General features: G+C 37.9%; 1 long non-coding RNA gene across 1 annotated transcript; it reads right to left on the reverse strand.

Moving 5' to 3' along the window:
- Window positions 1–539: 539 nt before the first annotated feature.
- On the reverse strand, window positions 540–23,492 carry LOC143571679 (uncharacterized). The gene is made up of 3 exons (XR_013142137.1): window positions 23,450–23,492; window positions 13,268–13,331; window positions 540–702 (listed from the first exon to the last, which is right to left on the reverse strand). It is a non-coding gene; the product is annotated as an uncharacterized LOC143571679 (long non-coding RNA).
- Between the last annotated feature and the right edge of the window lie 274 nt (window positions 23,493–23,766).

Consider the following 23,766-nt stretch of genomic DNA (forward strand, 5'->3'; position numbering starts at 1 on the left):
TCGTCAACACAAAGGTTGGTGAGGAATTCGTAGTTTTTGAGCATATATGTATATAATTGAAAAGCCACAATCTTGTATACGAAACAACAAATAAATAGCAATAATTTCGATAATATGAGTTCGCTAATAAGAATACATTAGCGGCACCGTCTATAAGAGAATACCAAATAAATTCGGATTTCATGAGGTTGTTAGTAATAATACGTTAACGGCACCGTGCTATAAGAGAATACCATATAGTTCACGGATTTATAAATCACCCTTCCAAAAGCGGTACACATAAGCATATAATCATGTAAGCATAGAACACCAAATCGAGCATTTATTTTAAGTAAAGTATACAATAACGTTTGTGGTTTAAGACTCAAGTATAAAGCATTTGATTTGAATAAGTAAGAAATGTCACCCCAAAACAAAAGATAGAAAACGGGGTATGAAGTTACTCACGTTCAAGTAATAAACTTGAAAAAATGGTAATTTGAAGATTTGCCGGAACGACGAGTTAACGTATGAAGCCTAAATAAAAGAAAGTCTTGGATTTATAAAGATTGTCTTGAAGATCTTTAAATAAATAATTGTTGCAAAAAGTAAACAATTAAAGTTCAAGGTTTAAAATGTAACTATTTAAGAATTTATAATAATAACCTTTTAAAAATGTAAGTTTGCTCGAAACCGGGTTAAAGTATCTAACCTTAATATTTACTTAACCTATGTTAAGTAATAAGGTGAGAAAAATGCTAAATGCAAGTTCCTTTGAGACAAAGATGCTAAAACGGGACTTTAGCGAGTGTTCGGGTTGTTGGTTCGGGTCTTGATAATTGGTCAAACCCAAAGTCAACTTTCCAAAATAATGAATTTTATGAGATAACTCAATAAAACTTTATAAGACTTAACCAAGTATGTAGTTCTATTGTTTTAGAACTAAGAACGTACGTTAAGCGAGTATTCGGTTTTGTTGGTCCAAACTATGTTATGAGATCAAGTTGGATCCAACATTTCCAAGTACTTAAGAAAATAATTAAAATCATCTTGTAAACTATTTTTAGGGAAATATACAAGTCTTGATAGCTAAAAACACACTTGTGTGTCTTAAGCGAGTAAAAATCGGATTTGTTCGGTTTCCATCTCACAATATGTTCCTTGATGGTCTCCACATGCCCAAATATTATAGATCTTGTATAATAATTTATAGATGAGAAATATTTAAGTTTTACAACAAAAAGTTAACAACAAGTCTTTTAAGCAATAGTTTCGATTTGGTTCGGTTTCCATCTCACAATATGTTCCTTGATGGATTCCACATGATTAATATCAAAGAACTTGTAAAAATGATTTTAGAAACTCAAACCTAGCATTAAACATGTTTAAACAACTATTTTAACAAAACTAGTAAGCAAAAGTTCGGTATCCGGTTTGTACTATTTACGGTTAAACTGAGGTTAGTCTATTCAAACCCACACCATGGAACTTCATAAATATGACAAATAAACTAAAGAGTAGAAGTTAGTCATGGTTAGTATTTGCAAACAAGCTATATAAGTGTATATATATCAAGGACCACGAAAGTCCTACATGAAGCCTTGCCTTACGAAGTCCGAAACTTAACCAACCGAAGTCGGATAAGTAACTACCAAACGTAACAAGGGGTGTGTATTATATATATGTTATACCACAATATTCAAGTGTTAGTAATGTTAGATTAACTAGTTAGAATGAAAGATAATGGATAGTTTGACTTGAGAAGTCAAACCTTAAAGAATACATAAATAAAACAACCTTGGATCTATGGAGAATTGAGAGAGTTTTTGGAGATGTAGCAAGTGTGAAAATGAAGGAGATGGGTGTGTATATATAGGGTAAGGGTCAAAGCTCCTTTGCAAGGTTCTCTTTTATGTTTTTCATGAAAATAGGTTGGTTAAACAAACAAGCAAAGCACAAAACAACTAACAAAAAAGAAATGGTGTACAGGGGGTCCTAGACACCGCGCGAGCTCCGATTGGGCCTCTGGTCACGCGGTGTGGCATGCCCAGGGGGGAGGGGGGCTGGCCCAGCTCATCTAGTGGTTCGTTTCGCGTTCAGAAGTTCGTTTTTGATGTAATTTGCTCGTTTTAAGTCCGTTTTCGAATCCGTAAAAGGGGTTTTTCAAATTGAACAAATGGAAATGTTTTGGTAACATATAAATCCAATATTTTATATATCATGAGTCTCGGTTTACAAAGAGGGTCGGTTTACAACATAAAATAAATACAAAACGAATACAAACAAGACCCGAAATTGACGAATGTCACAGTATTCCCTACTTTAGGAAATTTCGTACCGAAATTAAGATGATGAAGACGATGCAAACAAATGTGGATACTTATCTTTTATTGCGTCTTCTCGTTACCAAGTTAATTCCGCGCCACGCCGTGATTCCCATCGAACTTTGACCAACCGAATACGACTACGCTTTGTTTTCTTCTCGTTGCGATCCATGATCTCAAAGGGTCGTTCAACCATGATCATCGACTCCTCGATAAGTACTTCTTCGAGAGGTATATGGAGATTACCCTCGGCTAGGCACTTTTTAAGATTCGAAACATGAAACGTCGGATGAACACCGGCAAGTTCTTCCGGTAGTTCGAGTCGATATGCTACTTTCCCAACACGCTCAAGAATTTTGAAAGGACCAAGGAAATGAGGAGCTAGCTTACCCTTCTTTCCGAAACGGACTACCCCCTTCCAAGGAGATACTTTTAGAAGGACAAGGTCGTCAACATTGAATTCGATTGGTTTTTTGCCGTTTGTCGGCGTAACTCTTTTGACGACTTCTAGCGGCTAGGAGGTTTTTACGGATTTGATGATCACATTGGTAGATTCTTGGATCATTTCGGGTCCCGTGATTTGAGCTTTGCCGATTTCGTTCCAACTAATTGGAGATCGATTCCGGGTCCCGATTTCGTTTTTGATGTAATTTGCTCGTTTCAAGTCCGTTTTTAAATCCGTAAAAGGGGTTTTTCAAATTGAACAAATGGGAATGTTTTGGTACCATAAAAATCCAATATTTTATATATCATGAGTCTCGGTTTACAAAGCGGGTCGGTTTACAACATAAAACAAATACAAAACGAATACAAACAAGACACGAAATTGACGAATGTCACACCACCCATCCAAGCAATCCAAGCACCACCTCCACCACCACAACAAGCACCTCAAGTCAACCATGGCAACCAAGGGTGAGCTTTCATGATGAATGCAAATCAAACTCAAGTGGCTAACGATGTCCTGAACGGTATATATTTGGTGAACTATCATTTGGCTTCTATTTTATTTGATACCAGTGCGGATAGAAGTTTTATTTCTTTGAAATTTGAGTCGAAACTTGAGATGCCTCGAAATAAGCTTTCCCGACCATTCTCCGTTGAAGTCGCCAATGGCAATTCTATTACCATCAATTTCGTCGTCCGCGATTGTTCTCTCATCCTCTCCAAGCATAAATTCTCCATCGATCTCATCCCGATGCAAATGGGAAGTTTCGATGTCATAGTAGGGATTGGTTGTCTTTGCACTGTGCCAAATTGTTTGCTTCTATAAATTCATCCGTATTTTGCTCGTCGACGGTAAAATTCTTAAGGTTTTCGGCAACACAACGTCCCGAAGGTTAAATCTCATGTCATGCTCCCAATCGCAAAAGTACTTATGCCAAAAGTATGTTCCCCTTCTACCTCTCGCGGTGACAAAAGACAAAAAGTAAAGGAAAATCCAAGATATTTCCGTTGTCCGTGATTTCCTCGACGTCTTTCCCGATGATGTCACCGGTCTCCCGTCCGTTCGTCTGATTGAATTTCGTATCGATCTTGTGTCCGGTGCGATGCCCGTGGCCATGGCTCCTTATCGTCTAGCCCCGTCGGAAATGCAATAATTATCAAACCAACTCGAAGAAGGATGGTTCGTTTCGTATGTGCATCGAATATAGAGAGCTTAACAAACTCACCATAAAAAATCATTATCCTTTGCCACGTATCGACGACCTATTCGACCAACTTCAAGGCGCAACTTGTTTCTCCAAAATCGATCTTCGGTCGGGTTTCCATCAATTGCGTGTTCACGAAGAAGACATTCCTAAAACCGCTTTCCATACTCGATATGGACATTTCGAATTTTCAGTTATGCCCTTCGGGTTAACAAATGCACCCGCGGTATTTATGGACTTCATGAACCACGTTTGCAAACCATTCCTCGATAAATTCGTTATTGTCTTTATTGATGACATTCTCATATTTTCTAAATCTAAAGCCGAACATGAACATCATTTGCGTTCTATTCTCGAGCTCCTTAGAAATGAACAACTCTATGCCAAATTATCCAAATGCGAATTTTGGCTCAAAGAAGTTCAATTTTTAGGACATATCGTAAACGAAAAAGGTATTCATGTTGATCCCGCTAAAATTGAGGCCGTTAAGGATTGGAAAACTCCAATGACTCCCACGGAAATTCGATCCTTCCTTGGTTTGGCCAGATATTATCGGCGTTTCATTCGAAATTTTTCAAACTTAAGACCACTTAATCTATAACTCACATCCCATTACATTTAAACTAGGGTTTTAAATGACGCTTGACAATCACTACATATGTAGTCTTTCGGGATTGCACCGAAACACAAACCATTGGTGAATAAACGAAAAACATCCAAACAATAATTATTTGATAATTATGTGTTAGGCTTATGTGCTATTTGATAATATTATATAGAACACTAACTCAAGATGCAAACAAGTTACTTTATGCTAGAAAAGTAATAATTAGAAGTTGAGGGGCCTTTGTGTAACATATTATTATTAATTAATATTAACAAAACCTTAACTCCCTCCCCCTCCCTCTCATTCGATCGGCCTCCCACTCCCTTCCCCTTTGGCTGCCGTAAACATACACACACATACATACAATCTTTTCAAGCTCTTGGTTGAAGAATTAAGGTGCTAGGAAGGTATAAACAACTATTCTATGCATTCTATACGTTTGATTTTGATTTTTAATGGGTTAATCTAAAACCCTAAGTCACGAAATTGAGGAGTAAGATGAACTAGGGTTGATTATATGCTTGATTAAGCTTTGGTTATTGATTTAGATGATCATATGTGATTTTGAACGGTGGAAGATTGTTAGAGCATTGATTGTTTGTAAACCCTTGAGGGTTACTACTGATTTTTATGGATAATTATGTTTATTGCATGTTTGGAGATATGTCGTATGCTTAGGATGCATGTTAGACGATTGTGTGTGCTTGCTGAGTTTTGACAGCAGAGATAACTAAACTTGAACGACGTGTAACTTGTTGAATATAAAACCAAACCCCAATATTATGAGTCTAAAAGGTAGTGCTCTGAGTCTAGTTTTCAGAAAACCCAACCACGCCTGATTTGGAGGTGTTTTGGTTGCTCAAACGATTTAAATGTTATTAAAGGTCAAAACTGGTACTGGACAGATTCTAAGTTATGTTTAGACAACTGTAACTAAAATGTTAATGTGGAAATTGGTCGAGATTGTTAACACTACAGGGTACTAGGTTGAGTCTAGTTTCTATAAAGTCCAAGTTTGTAATTTTTGGACGAGTAAAAGTTAACTTTTATTATTTTACAAAACTGAAGTGCAAATCTGAATTGTGAGACCTGCTGTTAGGCTGTTTTGTAATTGTCATATCTCATAAACTACAAGACCAAATGGGTTGGTTACACTTCTGGAAGTTAAAATGTTAAGTTAAGAACCTAACCCAATTGGTCTTGCATTAATTGGATTTTTCATAACAGGAATAACAAATAAAATTCTGTTGCGCATGATTTTGACTGCTGTGAGTTTACTATAATGTTTTGATCATTGTGAGAAATCTATGCGGAATAAAAATACAATAAAAATAGTCCTGGAAACCTAACTGATGTGTGCTTTTGTGACGATTTTTGGTGAATTAATTGATATGTTATGATCTGTTGAATAGAGTAATCTTTTAAGTAGAATTCTGTCTTGATGAAACTAGCTGCTGAACTATATGAAAATACATGAAACGTGCTTGTTGCTAGATAATTGCTATGTTTTGACTAAATTGCCCTTGTTGGGAATAATTGCTAGTAATGTACAATATTAATACTTGACACGTAAGTAGTTGTTCACACATGTAACGTATCACCAATGTGTTTGTTGAGTCACACACAATTCACAAACGAAACACGAAACGTATCTCATGCATAGGTATTATGTGCCGAGTCTAGAGACTCAATAATAGTTCCAACACTTAGATAATCTCATTCTTGTTTTAGAACGCGAGTGAGGATTTTCTGTGACGCGCATCTCTTGGTTGACTTGTTTTGAATTCTTCGCAAACAGTGAGTTTCACGTTCCCCTTTTCACTCTTTTAAACGCTTTTACTTGGGGGAGAATACATACTCCAAAACGCTTTAGATTTTGTTATTTAGTTATATATCACTTGTAAAGGCTAAGTGGCAAACGAAGCAACTGAAGTCCTTCATAACATCGAACCGTATAGTGTTGGATAATAGCAAGTCACTGGGTTTGACAAACCCCACCCAACGCTAAACTCGACTGGAGGTCAAGTGGGTGTAATCTTGGCTAACACATTACCATGGTCGGGATCGACCTGGTGGCAAGGCAATTGATAAACAGTCATCTTCGGTGTCGAACACTTAGTAATACTTGCTTTATAGGCTAGCTACCTATAGATATATAATTGATTTAACATTATCTGGTAACGCAAAACGCAAAACGCAAACGCTTTATTTTATATAAACTTGTGAACTCACCAACCCCGTGTTGACACTTTTAGTATGTTATTCTCAGGTAGCCGAGGCGGGCGCGCGGCATAGGAACATCCATCATTGAACTCTATTGTTTTGCAAACTTGTTTTTCTTAAACTGTTATAAATTGGGTTTTAAGTCGTCCTGCGTGACGCAACACTTGGTTTATGATTTTACGCTTTCGCACTTATTTACACTTAAATGTTTTCGTGGTTTGAAAACTTTACTTATGGTTTGATTATAACTAATGATTCCGATCCTGTTAGTTCACACCCTCTGACGGTAAAACTCCGTTAGTGGATTTTGAGGGTATGACAGGACTACCCCCTTCCAAGGAGATACTTTTAGAAGGACAAGGTCTTCAACATTAAATTCGATTTGTTTTCGCCGCTTGTCGGCGTAACTCTTTTGACGACTTCTAGCGGCTAGGAGGTTTTTACGGATTTGATCGATCACATCGGTAGCTTCTTGGACAATTTCGGGACCCGTGATTTGAGCTTCGCCGATTTCGTTTCAACTAATTGGAGATCGACATTTACGACCGTAAAGAGCTTGAAAATGAGCCACATCAATGCTAGAATGGTAGCTATTGTTATTGAAGAACTCGATAAATAAAAGATGAGAATCCTAATTCCCACCGAAATCAAGAACACATGCTCGTAGCATATCCTCAAGTGTTTGAATCGTACGTTCGGATGGATGATAAGCGGTGCTAAGATCGAGACGTGTTTCCAAAGCTTCTTGAAGAGATCATAAAAAATGAGAGGTAAAATGGGCATCGTGATCGGAGATGATAGCCAATGGCAAACCGTGTCGGCACACGATTTCCCGAACATAGATTTGAGCAAGCTACTCGACAGAATACTTCTCGCGGATCGGAATGAAACGAGCAGATTTGGTCAAACGATTAATGATCACCCAAATACTATCGTTGCCTTTTTGGGTGTTGGGTAATTTGGTGATAAAGTCCATAGCTATGTCTTCCCATTTCCAAACGGAATCGGTGGTTGCTCAAGTAGACCAAAAGGTCTTTGATGTTCGGCTTTGACCTTTGAGCAAGTAAGATATTTAGATACATACAACGCTACGTCCTTTTTCATACCCGACCACCAAACGGTTGCACAGAGATTGAAATACATCTTATCTGAACCGAGATGAACAGAATAGCGCGAATTGTGAGCTTCGTCGAGTATACAAGTACGAAGGTCATCGCGATTGGGAACCCACAAACGATTGAGAAAGTACAAAAGACCATCGGGTTTAGTTTCGAGTTGAAGTTTGGCTCCACAAGACATTTCGTCGTACATATTACCTTCTTCGATGAAGGTACGTTGAGCTTGAAAGATACGAATTTGAAGATCGGTTTGAATAACAACGCTTAGAAGCAAAACGGATTTAACATTAACCTTTCGACTTAGGGTGTCGGCGACAACATTCACTTTACCGGGATGGTAGCGAATTTCGCAATCATATTCACTAAGTAATTCAGCCCATCATCGTTGTCTCATGTTGAGATCTTTTTGGTCAAAAATATGTTGAAGGCTTTTATGATCGGTAAACACCACATATTTTGTTCCATAAAGGTAATGTCTCCAGATTTTGAGAGCGAAAACAACGGCACCAAGTTCGAGATCAAGAGTCGTATAGTTCTTCTCGTTGACCTTTAGTTGTCTTGATGCATATGCGATGACTTGACCTCATTGCATGAGGACACAACCAATACCTTAACGGGATGCATCGCAAAATACAACAAAATCGTCGTTTCCATAGGGAAGGGTTAGAACGGGAGCATTGCAAAGCATGTCCTTGAGAGTACAAAAGGCATCCTCTTGCTTCTAACCCCATTCGAATGGTTTCCCTTTATGGGTGAGAGAGGTAAGAGGCAATGAGATCTTGGAAAAATTCCTAATGAAACGCCAATAATATCCAGCCAAACTGAGGAATGATCGAATTTCCGTGGGAGTCATTGGAGTTTTCCAATCCTTAACGTCCTTAATTTTAGCGTGATCAACATGAATACCTTTGTCATTTACGATATGTCCTAAAAATTAAACTTCCTCGAGCCAAAATTCGCATTTGGAGAATTTGGCATAGAGTTGTTCGTTTCTAAGGAGCTCGAGAATGGAACGCAAATGATGTTCATGTTCGGCTTTGGATTTAGAGAAGAAAAGGATGTCGTCAATAAAGAAAATAACGAATATATCAAGGAACGGTTTGCAAACGCGGTTCATGAGGTCCATAAACACCGCGGGTGCATTTGTTAACCAAAAGGGCATAAACAAAAATTCAAAATGTCCATATCGAGTACGAAAAGAGGTTTTAGGAATGTCTTCTTAGCGAATACGCAATTGATGATAACCCGATCGAAGATCAATTTTGGAGAAACAAGTTGCGCCTTGAAGTTGGTTGAATAAGTCGTCGATACGTGGCAAAGGATAACGATTTTTAATAGTAAGCTTGTTAAGTTCACGATAATAAATGCACATACAAAACGAACCATCCTTCTTTTTCACGAAGAGAACGGGAGCGCCCCAAGGAGAAGAGCTTGGACGAATGAAGCCTTTATCGGAAAGTTCTTCGAGTTGGTTTGATAATTCTTGCATTTCCGACGGGGCTAGACGGTTGAGAGCCTTGGCCACGGGCATCGCGCCGGGCACAATATCGATTTGGAATTCAATCAGACGAACGGGAGGAAGACCGGTGAAATTATCGGGAAAGACATCGAGGAAATCACGAACGATGGAAATATCTTGGATTTTCCTTTCCTTTTTGTCCTTTGTCACCGAGAGAGCTAAAAACGGAACGTACTTTTGGCGTAAGTACTTTTGCGATTGAGCACACGACTTGAGATTAAGCCTTCGAGGAATTGCGTTGCCGAAGACCATAAGAATTTTACCGTTGACAAGTGGAATACGAATGAATTTATCGAAACAAACGACTTCGGCACGGTGCAAAGACAACCAATCCATGCCTACTATGACATCGAAACTTCCTATTTGCATCGGGATTTGGTCGATGGAGAATTTATGCTTGGAAAGAATGAGGGAACAATCGCAGACGATGGAATTGCTGGTAATAGAATTTCCATTGGCGACTTCAACAGAGAACGGCCGGGAAAGCTTAGTTCGAGGCATCGCAAGTTTTGACTCAAATTTCAAAGAAATAAAACTTCTACCGGCGCCCGTATCAAATAAAGTAGAAGCCAAATGATAGTTCACCAAAAACATACCGTTCACGACATCGTTTGCCACTTGAGTTTGATTTGCATTCATCATAAAATCACGCCCTTGGTTGCCATGGTTGACTTGTGGTGCTTGTTGTGGAGGTGGAGGTGGTGCTTGGATTGCTTGGATGGGTTGGATGAGTGGTGCATTGAGTTGGGGAATTTGGGGTTGGTAGGTTTGGACTTGGTAAGCTTGGGTTTGGTAGTATGGTACGGTCATGGTTTGGCAATTGTTGCGGAAATGGTTTTGATCTCCACAATTGAAGCAAGCTCGGGGTGGTTGGGGTTGGCTTGGTGGGTATGGTGCATAGCGGTTTTGGGGATTTTGGGGTGTAGTTCTTGGTTGGTTTGGTTGGTTAGGTTGGGTTTGTTGTGCGGATCAACATATGGTATTGAGATGACCAAAACGGTTACAAATTGTGCATTGGCGGCATGGTAAGTGTGATGGGTGATGGCGTTGACAATCTTTACATAACGGGAAAGTACCGGTATAGGGCCTTCGATTTTGAGTTGGGGCTTAGATTTGTTGTGGTTGGGTTACGACAAAGTTTTGATAGTTGTTTTTGGGTTTGTTGTTGTTGTTGTTATTGTTGTGCCAAGAGGAGTTTGAGTAGTTGATGGCTTGTGGTGTGGGTTCAACCTTGGCTTGCGGTGCGGGCTCGAGCTTGGCTTTCTCACTTGCTTTCTTGAGGGTTAGGGTACCCGCCTTCACATGATTTTCCGATTGTGCACCGGCTAAAGTGATGGCTTCCTCATGGTTTACGGGTTTTCTACTCATGACGGAGTCACGGATTTGCATTGGTAAACCCCCAATGTATTTATCAATTTCACGTTCGGTTGGGGTAACCAAATGAGGAACAAGGATGCTCAACTCATGGAAGCGAAGTGAGTAAGCGGCGTTATCACCACTTTCTTGTTTTAGGTTCTAAAATTCTACCTCATGCTTTTGGAGCTCGTGTTTGGGATAGAATTTCTTCATCATAAGTGCCTTGCGTTCGGCCCATGGAAGAGCCATAGCCACTTCCGAGCCTTGGAGGCTCATAACACTACCCCACCATGTTAAAGAGGTTTCTCTAAATATGCTTGACGCAAAACTTGTCTTTTTCGCATCGGGGCGTTCGCTATGTCGGAACACACTCTCGGTCGATTGAAACCATTGCAACAAGGTGTCACACAATTGGTTCCAAGGAATTTGGACGGGTTGGCACTAGTGAATTGGTTAAGAAGGTAACATGCGGGTTTGGGTTCAACGGGTGCAACAACGGGTGCGGGTAGGGTAGCTTGGATTTGGGTTATAAGTTCGGGAATCACAGCGGCCATTTGTTTGGCGACGAGAGCAGCCATGCGGCGGGTGGAGTTCTTGCGCCGTTGGTGTCTTAGCGGAGGAATGCTAAAATTTATAAAGAAAATGGAAAGGTTTTGGGTAAAAGGAAATGAATATAAAGGTGTATAAAATAAAATAAGATTTCGATTTTTGATTTGTGAATCCTAGAGTTAGTATGGAGAAGATGTTAGTGTTAGGTAAAATATAAAACTTTGTATATAAATAACAAAACCGTAAACAAAACGTAAATGATTTTTAGATGGTTAAAGCTTGAAAATTTGAGATTTTGAGATTTATAGAGTCGGAAAGTCGTGCATGAACCACCATGACTTTATATTCCAACACTAAAAAGTTTATAAAACACCATGTTGGAGTCTAAACATGTGCACGAACCACCGCGACTTTTTCATGTTTTCGACTCAAATAACAATAATAACATAATAAATCGAGATACAACGTCATGTCAATACACTAGTCCACGAACCACAGTAGATCTATTGTTTTAACACTAAAAATTAGGATGGCGACCGGAACGCTCGCATTCGACTACTTAAAGTATTGACATTTATAACACGGTTTATGGCCTAGAAAACGAGCACTATAACTCAACCATCCCAGGTAAGTAAATCACCTTCAATCCTTGGAATCTTTTTGTCAAATAGTCATTTTATAATGTCTCATTTTCTATGATGGCTATAAACCCGATATAAACGCAACCTTTAAGGGATTTAAAACAACGGGATCCAAGTTAATCTTGTAATCCATAAAACACAATAAAAATCTACTTTTGCGTTTTAAGGGAATTTTAAACAAGTTTATAAATAAACATGCGATATGAACAATAAAATAGAGTAAACACGTATGAACACTCGTATAGGACCCTAAGCATAACAATTCTAGATCGTTACGTCTAACCACCTATCCTAATTGTCATGTCTCTGATACCAATCTATCACACCCCGACCAAAGGCGGCGGAACATGCCGAGGTGTAACGATTGCCAATAAGCGCATGACACTATTTTAAGCAATAATATTTAACAACTCGTTTCATTTCACAACATCAAAAATGTTACATAACAATAATCATAAGTCAAATACAACAAAATATAGCAAATCAAATATTGTTCATTTTTGCTAATATCCTAACGGTATTTGTGACGTTTTCTTCACCAAACTCCAAAATCAATTAACCTAGATGCAAACCTGTAACATTTCATTAAATAAAGTTCGTCAACACAAAGGTTGGTGAGCAATTCGTAGTTTTTGAGCATATATGTATATAATAGAAAAGCCACAATCTTGTATACGAAACAACAAATAAATAGCAATGATTTGGATAATATGAGGTTGCTAATAAGAATACATTAGCGGCACCGTCTATAAGAGAATACCAAATAGATTCGGATTTCATGAGGTCGTTAATAAGAATACATTAACGGCACCGTGCTATAATAGAATACCATATAGTTAACGGATTTATGAATCAACCTTCCAAAAGCGGTAAACACATAAGTATAAAATCATGTAAGCATAGAACACCAAATCGAGCATTTATTTAAGTAAAGTATACAATAACGTTTGTGGTTTAAGACTCAAGTATAAAGCATTTGATTTGAATAAGTATGAAATGTCACCCCAAAACAAAAGATAGAAAACGGGGTATGAAGTTACTCATGTTCAAGTAATAAACTTGAAAAGTTGGTAATTTGAAGATTTGCCGGAACGACGAGTTAACGTATGAAGCCTAAATAAAAGAAAGTCTTGGATTTAGAAAGATGTCTTGAAGATCTTTAAATAAATAATTGTTGCAAAAAGTAAACATTTAAAGTTCAAGGTTTAAAATGTAATTATTTAAGAATTTATAATAATAACCTTTTAAAAATGTAAGTTTTCTCGAAACCGGGTTAAATTATCTAACCTTAATATTTACTTAACCTATGTTAAGTAATAAGGTGAGAAAAATGCTAAATGCAAGTTCCTTTGGGACAAAGATGCTAAAACGGGTCTTTAGCGAGTGTTCGGTTTGTTGGTTCGAGTCTTGATAATTGGTCAAACCCAAAGTCAACTTTCCAAAATAATGAATGTTATGAGATAACTCAATAAAACTTTATAAGACTTAACCAAGAATGTAGTTCTATTGTTTTAGAACTAAGAACGTACGTTAAGCGAGTATTCGGTTTTGTTGGTCAAAACTATGTTACGAGATCAAGTTGGATTCAACATTTCCAAGTACTTAAGAAAATAATTAAAATCATCTTGTAAACTATTTTTAGGGAAATATACAAGTCTTGATAGCTAAAAACACACATGTGTTTCTTAAGCGAGTAAAAATCGGATTGGTTCGGTTTCCATCTCACAATATGTTACTTGATGTCTCCACATGCCCAAATATTATAGATCTTGTATAATAATTTATAGATGAGAAATATTTAAGTTTTACAACAAAAAGTTAACAACAAGTCTTTTAAGAAAGAGTTTCGATTTGGTTCGGTTTCCATCTCACAATATGTTCCTTGATGGATTCCACATGCTTAATATCAAAGAACTTGTAAAAATGATTTTAGAAACTCAAAACTATCATTAAACATGTTTAAATAACTATTTTAACAAAAATAGTAAGAAAAAGTTCAGTTTCCGGTTTGGACTATTTACGGTTAAACCGAGGTTAGTCTATACAAACCCACACCATGGAACTTCTTAAATATGACAAATAAACTAAAGAGTAGAAGTTAGTCATGGTTAGTATTTGCAAACAAGCTATATAAGTGTGTATATATCAAGGACCACGAAAGTCCTACATGAAGCCTTGCCTTACGAAGTCCAAAACTTAACCAACCGAAGTCGGATAAGTAACTACCAAATGTAACAAGGGGTGTGTATTATATATATGTTATACCACAATGTTCAAGTGTTAGTAATGTTAGATTAACTAGTTAGAATGAAAGATAATGGATAGTTTAACTTGAGAAGTCAAACCTTCAAGAATACATAAATAAAACAACCTTGGATCTATGGAGAATTGAGAGAGTTTTTGGAGATGTAGCAAGTGTGAAAATGAAGGAGATGGGTGTGTATATATAGGGTAAGGGTCAAAGCTCCTTTGCAAGGTTCTCTTTTATGTTTTTTATGAAAATAGGTTGGTTAAACAAACAAGCAAAGCACAAAACAACAAACAAAAAAGAAATGGTGTACAGGGGGTCCTAGACACCGCGCGAGCTCCAATTGGGCCTCTGGTCGCGCGGTGTGGCGTGCCCGGGGGGAGGGTGGCTGGCCCAGCTCGTCTAGTGGTTCGTTTCACGTTTAGAAGTTCGTTTTTGATGTAATTTGCCCGTTTTAAGTCCGTTTTCGAATTCGTAAAAGGGGTTTTTCAAATTGAACAAATGGAAATGTTTTGGTAACATATAAATCCAATATTTTATATATCATGAGTCTCGGTTTACAAAGCGGGTCGGTTTACAACATAAAATAAATACAAAACGAATACAAACAAGACCCGAAATTGATGAATGTCACAGTATTCCCTACTTTAAGAAATTTCGTACCGAAATTAAGATGATGAAGACGATGCAAACAAATGTGGATACTTCTCTTTTATTGCGTCTTCTCGTTACCAAGTTAATTCCGCGCCACGCCGTGATTCCCATCGAACTTTGACCAACCTAATACGACTACGCTTTGTTTTCTTGTCGTTGCGATCCATGACCTCAAAGGGTCGTTCAACCATGATCATCGACTCCTCGATATGTACTTCTTCGAGAGGTATATGGAGATTACCCTCGGCTAGGCACTTTTTAAGATTCGAAACATGAAACGTCGGATGAACACCGGCAAGTTCTTCCGGTAGTTCGAGTCGATATGCTACTTTCCCAACACGGTCAAGAATTTTGAAAGGACCAAGAAAATGAGGAGCTAGCTTACCCTTCTTCCCGAAACGGACTACCCCCTTCCAAGGTGATACTTTTAGAAGGACAAGGTCGTCAACATTGAATTCGATTGGTTTTTTGCAGTTTGTCGGCGTAACTCTTTTGACGACTTCTAGCGGCTAGGAGGTTTTTACGGATTTGATCGATCACATTGGTAGATTCTTGGATCATTTCGGGTCCCGTGATTTGAGCTTTGCCGATTTCGTTCCAACTAATTGGAGATCGATTCCGGGTCCCGATTTCGTTTTTGATGTAATTTGCTCGTTTCAAGTCCGTTTTTAAATCCGTAAAAGGGGTTTTTCAAATTGAACAAATGGGAATGTTTTGGTACCATAAAAATCCAATATTTTATATATCATGAGTCTTGGTTTACAAAGCGGGTCGGTTTACAACATAAAACAAATACAAAACGAATACAAACAGGACACGAAATTGACGAATGTCACACCACCCATCCAAGCAATCCAAGCACCACCTCCACCACCACAACAAGCACCTCAAGTCAACCATGGCAACCAAGGGTGAGCTTTCATGATGAATGCAAATCAAACTCAAGTGGCTAACGATATCCTGAACGGTATATATTTGGTGAACTATCATTTGGCTTCTATTTTATTTGATACCAGTGCGGATAGAAGTTTTATTTCTTTGAAATTTGAGTCGAAACTTGAGATGCCTCGAAATAAGCTTTCCCGACCATTCTCCGTTGAAGTCGCCAATGGCAATTCTATTACCATCAATTTCGTCGTCCGCGATTGTTCTCTCATCCTCTCCAAGCATAAATTCTCCATCGATCTCATCCCGATGCAAATGGGAAGTTTCGATGTCATAGTAGGGATTGGTTGTCTTTGCACTGTGCCAAATTGTTTGCTTCTATAAATTCATCCGTATTTCGCTCGTCAACGGTAAAATTCTTAAGGTTTTCGGCAACACAACGTCCCGAAGGTTAAATCTCATGTCATGCTCCCAATCGCAAAAGTACTTATGCCAAAAGTATGTTCCCTTTCTACCTCTCGCGGTGACAAAAGACAAAAAGTAAAGGAAAATCCAAGATATTTCCGTTGTCCGTGATTTCCTCGACGTCTTTCCCGATGATGTCACCGGTCTCCCGTCCGTTCGTCTGATTGAATTTCGTATCGATCTTGTGTCCGGTGCGATGCCCGTGGCCAAGGCTCCTTATCGTCTAGCCCCGTCGGAAATGCAATAATTATCAAACCAACTCGAAGAAGGATGGTTCGTTTCGTATGTGCATCGAATATAGAGAGCTTAACAAACTCACCATAAAAAATCATTATCCTTTGCCACGTATCGACGACCTATTCGACCAACTTCAAGGCGCAACTTGTTTCTCCAAAATCGATCTTCGGTCGGGTTTCCATCAATTGCATGTTCACGAAGAAGACATTCCTAAAACCGCTTTCCATACTCGATATGGACATTTCGAATTTTCAGTTATGCCCTTCGGGTTAACAAATGCACCCGCGGTATTTATGGACTTCATGAACCACGTTTGCAAACCATTCCTCGATAAATTCGTTATTGTCTTTATTGATGACATTCTCATATTTTCTAAATCTAAAGCCGAATATGAACATCATTTGAGTTCTATTCTCGAGCTCCTTAGAAATGAACAACTCTATGCCAAATTATCCAAATGCGAATTTTGGCTCAAAGAAGTTCAATTTTTAGGACATATCGTAAACGAAAAAGGTATTCATGTTGATCCCGCTAAAATTGAGGCTGTTAAGGATTGGAAAACTCCAATGACTCCCACGGAAATTCGATCCTTCCTTGGTTTGGCCAGATATTATCGGCGTTTCATTCGAAATTTTTCCAAGATCTCTTTGCCTCTTACCTCCCTCACTCATAAAGGAAAACCATTCGATTGGGGTTCGAAGCAAGAAGAAGCCTTTTGTACTCTTAAGGACATGCTTTGCAATGCTCCCATCTTAACCCTTCCCGATGGAAACGACGATTTTGTTGTATTTTGCGATGCATCCCATTAAGGTCTTGGTTGTGTTCTCTTGCAACGAGGTCAAGTCATCGCTTACGCATCAAGGCAACTAAAGGTCAACGAGAAGAACTATACAACTTACGATCTCGAACTTGGTTCCGTCGTTTTCGACCTCAAAATCTGGAGACATTACCTTTATGGTACGAAATGTGTGGTTTTTACCGATCATAAAAGCCTTCAACATATTTTTGACCAAAAACTTCTCAACATGAGACAACAATGATGGGCCGAATTACCTAGTGATCACGATTGCGAAATTCGCTACCATCCCAGTAAAGCGAATGTTGTCTCCGACGCCCTAAGTCGAAAGGTTAATGTTAAATCCGTTCTGCTTCTAAGCGTTGTTGTTCAAACCGATCTTCAAATCTGAATCTTCCAAGCCCAACGTACCTGCGTTGAAGAAGGTAACATGTACGAAGAAATGTCATATGGAGCCGAACTTCAACTTGAAACCAAACCCGATGGTCTTTTGTACTTTATCAAACGTTTGTGGATTTCCGATCGCGATGACCTTCGTATTTGTATTCTCGACGAAGCTCACAATTCACGGTATTCCGTTCATCCCGGCACGGATAAAATGTATTTCGATCTTCGTGCTACCTTTTGGTGGCCAGTTATGAAAAAGGACGTAGCGTTGTTTGTATCTAAATGTCTTACTTGCTCAAAAGTTAAAGCCGAACATCAAAGACCTTTTGGTTTACTCGAGCAACCACCAATTTCCGTTTGGAAATCGGAAGACATTGCTATGGAATTTATCACCAAATTACCCAACACCCAAAAAGGCAACGATAGTTAATTGGTGATCATCGATCGATATACCAAAATTGCTCATTTCATTCCGATTCGCGAGAAGTATTCTGTCGAGTAGCCTGCGCAAATCTATGTTTGGGAAATTGTGTGTCGACACGGTTTACCATTGACTATCATCTCCGATCACGATGCTCGTTTTACCTCTCATTTTTGGCGTTCACTTCAAGAAGCTTTGGGAACATGTCTCGACCTTAGCACCAGTTATCATCCTCAAACGGACGGTCAATCCGAATGTACAATCCAAACACTCAAGGATATGCTACGATGTCATTGATCAAATCCGTAAGAACCTCCTAGCCGCTAGAAGTCGTCAAAAGAGTTACGCCGACAAACGGCGAAAACCGATTGAATTTAATGTTGACGATCTAGTCCTTCTAAAAGTATCTCCTTGGAAGGGGGTAGTCCGTTTCGGAAAGAAGGGTAAGCTAGCTCCTCGTTTCGTTGGTCCTTTCAAAATCCTTGAGCGTGTTGGGAAAGTAGCTTATCGACTCGAACTACCACAAGAACTTGCTGGTGTTCATCCGACATTTCATGTTTCGAAATATCAAAAAGTGCTTAGCCGAGGGTAATCTTCATATACCTCTCGACGAAGTACATGTTGATGAGTCGATGATCATGGTTGAACGACCCGTTGAGATCATGGATCGCAACGAGAGGAAAACCAAGAGTAGTCGTATCCGGTTAGTTAAAGTTCGATGGAAATCAGGGCGTGGCACGGAATTTACATGGAAACGAGAAGACGCAATGAAAGATAAGTATCCACACTTGTTCGCATCATCATCTTCATCTTAATTTCGGGATGAAATTCCCTAAAGTAGGGGATAATGTGACATTAGTCAAATTCAAGTCTCGATTTGTATTCGTTTTGTAACCTTTTATTACGTAAACCGACCTGTTTTGTAAACCGAAGCTTATGATATATAAAATATTGGATTTTTATGTTACTAAATAATTCTCATTTGTTTAATTTGGAAAACCTCTTTTACGGATTCAAAAACGCATTTAAAATGAGCAAAGTACATCAAAAACGAACTTCCGGACGCAAATCAAACCACACTAGACGAGCTAGGCCAGCCCCCTGGGCACGTCGCGCCGCGCGGTTAGGGTCAAGAGAATGCTCGCGCGGCGCCTAGCCAACTTTGCACATTATTACGGATTTTGTTTGTTATTTTGTGCTTTGCTTGTTTGTTTAAGCAATATATTTTCATGCAAGCATAAAAAAGAACCTTGTAAAGAAGCTTTGACCCTTACCCTATATATACACACACATCTTCTTCATTTTACTCTTGCTCTTACTCCAACTTCTCTATCAATTCTTAAGATTCAAAGGTTGTTCTTCATATTATTAGTAGTTGACTTCTCAAGTCAAACTAACCATAATCTTTCATTCGAACTTGTTCATATAGTCTTACTAACACTTGAATATGGTGGTGCAACATATATATAATACACACCACTTGTTACCTTTGGTAGTTAGTTCTCCGACTCTGGTTGGTTAAGTTTCGGACCTCGTAAGGCAAGCCTTCATGGAGGACTTCATGTTCTTGATATATATACACTTACACAACTTGTTTGCACATATTAATCTTGCTTAAATTATGCTCATTTTAGTTTATTTGTTATATTTACAAGTTCCATGGTTAAGACTTGTATATTTCTTTAAAAATAGTTTATAAACTGATTTTAATTATTTTCTTAAGTACTTGGAAATGTTGGATCCAACTTGATCTCATAACATAGTTTGGACTGAAAAAACGAACACTCGCTTTACGCATGTTGTTAGTTCTAAAACAATATATCTAAATACTTAGTTAAGTCTTATTAAGTTTTATTGAGTTATCTTATAACATTCATTATTTTGGAAAGTTGACTTTGGGTTTCACCAATTATCAAGACCCGAACCAACAACCCGAACACTCATTAAAGACCGCTTTAGTATCTTTATCCCAAAGGCACTTGCACTTTAGCATTTTCCCCACCTTATTACTTAACATAGGTTAAGTAAATATTAAGGTTAGATACTTTAACCCGGTTTCGAGCAAACTTTCATTTTTAAAGGGTTATTATTAAAAATTCTTAAATAGTTACATTTTAAACCTCGGACTTTAATTGTTTACTTTTTTCAACAATTATTTTATTTTAAGATCTTTAAGACAACCTTTCTAAATCCAAGACTTTCTCTAATTTAGGCTTCATACGTTAAACTCGTCGTTCCGGAAAATCACCAAATTATCATCTTTCAAGTTTAGTGCTTGAATGTGAGTACTTTCATACCCCGTTTTCTATCTTTTGTTTTTGTGGTGACATTTCATCTTATCTAAACTAAATGTTTTATACTTGGGTCATAAACCACAAACGTTATTTGTATACCTTTCTTAAATAATTGCTTGATTTGGTGTTCGATGATTATATGCCTATGTGTTTATTGCTTTTGGTTGGTTGATCGATAAATCCTAGACTATTTGGCATTCCCTTATAGCAAGGTGTTGTTAACGTAATACAATTAATGATAACTATATAAATCCTAGACTATTTGGCATCCCCTCATAGCAAGGTGTCGCTAACGTAAATCTATTAGCGATTTTATCTATTTATCCAAGTTATTGCTTTATTTATTGTTTCGTATACAAGTTTTGTGGCTTTTCTTACTATATAATTATATGTTCAAACTTATGAATTGCTCACCAACCTTTTTGTTGACAAACTTTATTTTATGAAATGTTACAGGTTTGCATCTAGGTTGATTTGGAGTTTGGAGAAGAAAACGTCACAAATACCTCTAGGATATTAACAAAAATGAACAATATTTAATTTTCTATATTTTGTTATATGTTGTTTTATTTGACTTAAGAATATTGTTATGTGACATTTTCGATGTTGTGAAATGAAATGAGTTTGTTAAATATTGTCACTTTAAATAGTGTCATGCGCTTATGAGCAATCGTTGCACCCCGGCATGTTCCGCTGCCTTTGGTCGGGGTGTGACATTGATAGTTTATGACTTCCTTCCGGAATTTCAGGAATGGTTCGAACCGCCCCTGGAACGCTGGATATTATATCCTTCAGCTGTTGTAGTTCCTTGGCCATGGCTTGATTGATACATGTATCCTGTGTAGAACCAAGGTTATTGTATAAGGATATATGATTATAAGGGTTACCTCTTTGTTAATTAAAGGATGGTATCCCAGAAGAGTATCCAGGATAAGATGCATCATCTATGACAGTTGGTCCACCGGAAGCAATGGTCTGCATTGGGATAAAGTCTCCCTCATGAACATCCGACGACCTTTGATGTTGAACTCCCGAGGATCCTTCGCTCTGCATGAAGGATCCTTGATGAAACAATCCTAAGAATCCTGGCTGAAGGATGGATGATCCTTGTTGAAAGATTGAGGATCCTTGAGTGTGTTGGCCCATGGATCCGTGATGGAAGACTGAGGATCCTTGAGCATGCTGTCCCATGGATCCTGGTTGGAGGATTGAGGATCCCGGTTGTAAGAAAGATGATCCTTGTTGAAGCATAGAGGATCCTTGAGCATGTTGTGCCGTGGATCATTGAGTGGTGAAATCCAACACCCTAGGCAACAAGGGAGTCTGATTCTCTGTTGGCTTTTTTGACTTCTTGTGATCTTCAAATTCACGTAGGATCCTCTGGTTGGTTTTGTTCTGCTGCATTCATGTATGCCTTAACCTGTGAAAAAATAGCAGAAACATCATTGTTAGAAGTTTCCACAGGAGTGGCAGCGGAGGAGTTTGAGCCTTGGAAGACTAGAGTTTGCATCTTGCTCCCAGCGGCGTTGGTTCTTTGTACTCCCGCGTGTGGAGAAGGCATTGGCAATGAAGTCTTTGATGAGAGAGAAAGTGATAAAGGCATGGTAGTTGATGAAGAGGTTTGTTGAAAGGCGATTGGTAATGGTATAGGTTGAAATGGTTGATAGTTGATGTGAAATCTTCTGGATTAAAGCACCACTTGCCCCACGGTGGGCGCCAAATTGTTTTGGTCAAAAATCGGTTTTGTGAGCTAGAGTGCTCGTATGTTAACGATGCATATGTAGCTAAAATTGATATGAACACAAAGATTTTTTACAAGGAAAATCCCTTGATCGATTTAGGATCGCCGGCACAAAAACCCTGGGTGAGGATAAATCGTCTATCACCACTATATTAATCAAAAAAGGATATTACAAATGTGGGGCTTATGATCAATGAATAAAGTAAAGCTATGTGTAAATGAGTGTAGCTAGAATAATCTCTGCAAGGTATGTAATGAACGATGTGCGTGTGACCTAAAACGTATCATAGCTCAATAAATATGTCAGACCCCGACCAAAGGTAGCGGAACATGCCGGGGTGCAACAATTCCTCATAAGCGCATGACACTAGTTAAAGCGACAATATTTAACAAACTCATTTCATTTCACCACATCGAAAATGTCTCATAACAATATTTAAAAGACAAATACAACATATATAACAAAATATAGCAATTCAAATATTGTTCATTTTTGCTAATATCCTATAGGTATTTGGGACGTTTTCTTCTCCAACTCCATAATCAACCTAGATGCAAACTTTTAACATTTCATAAAATAAAGTTTATCAACTCAAAGGTTAGTGAGCAATTTATAAGTTTGAACATATAAGTATATAGTAAGAAAAGCCACAAAACTTATATACAACAGAATAAATAAGAGCAATAACTTGGATAAATAGATAAAATCGCTAATAGATATACGTTAGCGACACCTTGCTATGAGAGGATGCCAAATAGTCTAGGAATTTATAGTTATCGTTAAATGCATTACGTTAACGACACCTTGCTATAAGGGGATGCCAAATAGTCTAGGATTTTATAGATCAACTAACCAAAAGCGATAAACACATAGGCATATTATCATAGAACACCAAATCGAGCAATTATTTAAGTAAGGTATACAAATAACGTTTGTGGTTTAAGACCCAAGTATAAAACATTTAGTTTAGATAAAATGAAATGTCACCCACAAAACAAAAGATAGACAATGGGGGATGAATGTACTCACGTTCAAGTAATAAATTTGAAAGGTTGGTAATCTGAAGATTTAATGGAACGACGGGTTTAACGTATGAAACCCAAATAAAAGAAAGCTTTGGATTTAGAAAAGTTGTCTTGAAATTCTTTAAATAAAATAATTGTTGCAAAAAGTAAATAATTAAAGCTCAAGGTTTAAAATGTAACTATTTAAGAATTTATAATAATAACCCTTTAAAATGTAAGTTTGCTCGAAACCGGGTTAAAGTATCTAACCTTAATATTTACTTAACCAATGTTAAGTAATAAGGTGGGAAAAATGCTAAAATGCAAGTTCCATTGGTATAAAGATACTAAAACGGGTCTTTAACGAGTGTTTGGGTTGTTGGTTCGGGTCCTGGTAATTGGTCAAACCCAAAGTCAACTATCCAAATATTAATTGTTATTAGATAACTCACAAAAATGCATTAATACTTAACCAAGTAGGTAGATCTATTGTTTTAGAACTAACAACGTACGTTAAGCGAGTGTTCGGTTTTGTCGGTCCAAACTTTGTTATGAGATCAAGTTGGATCCAACATATCCAAGTACTTAAGAAAATAATTAAAATCAGTTTGTAAACTATTTTTAAAGAATTATACAAGTCTTGATAGCTAAACACACATTTGTGT

The sequence above is a fragment of the Bidens hawaiensis genome, unplaced genomic scaffold (assembly GCF_021521415.1).
Source record: "Bidens hawaiensis isolate Kalapana, Puna unplaced genomic scaffold, B.hawaiensis_p1.1 tig00025460_1, whole genome shotgun sequence".
NCBI classification, from domain to species: domain Eukaryota; kingdom Viridiplantae; phylum Streptophyta; class Magnoliopsida; order Asterales; family Asteraceae; genus Bidens; species Bidens hawaiensis.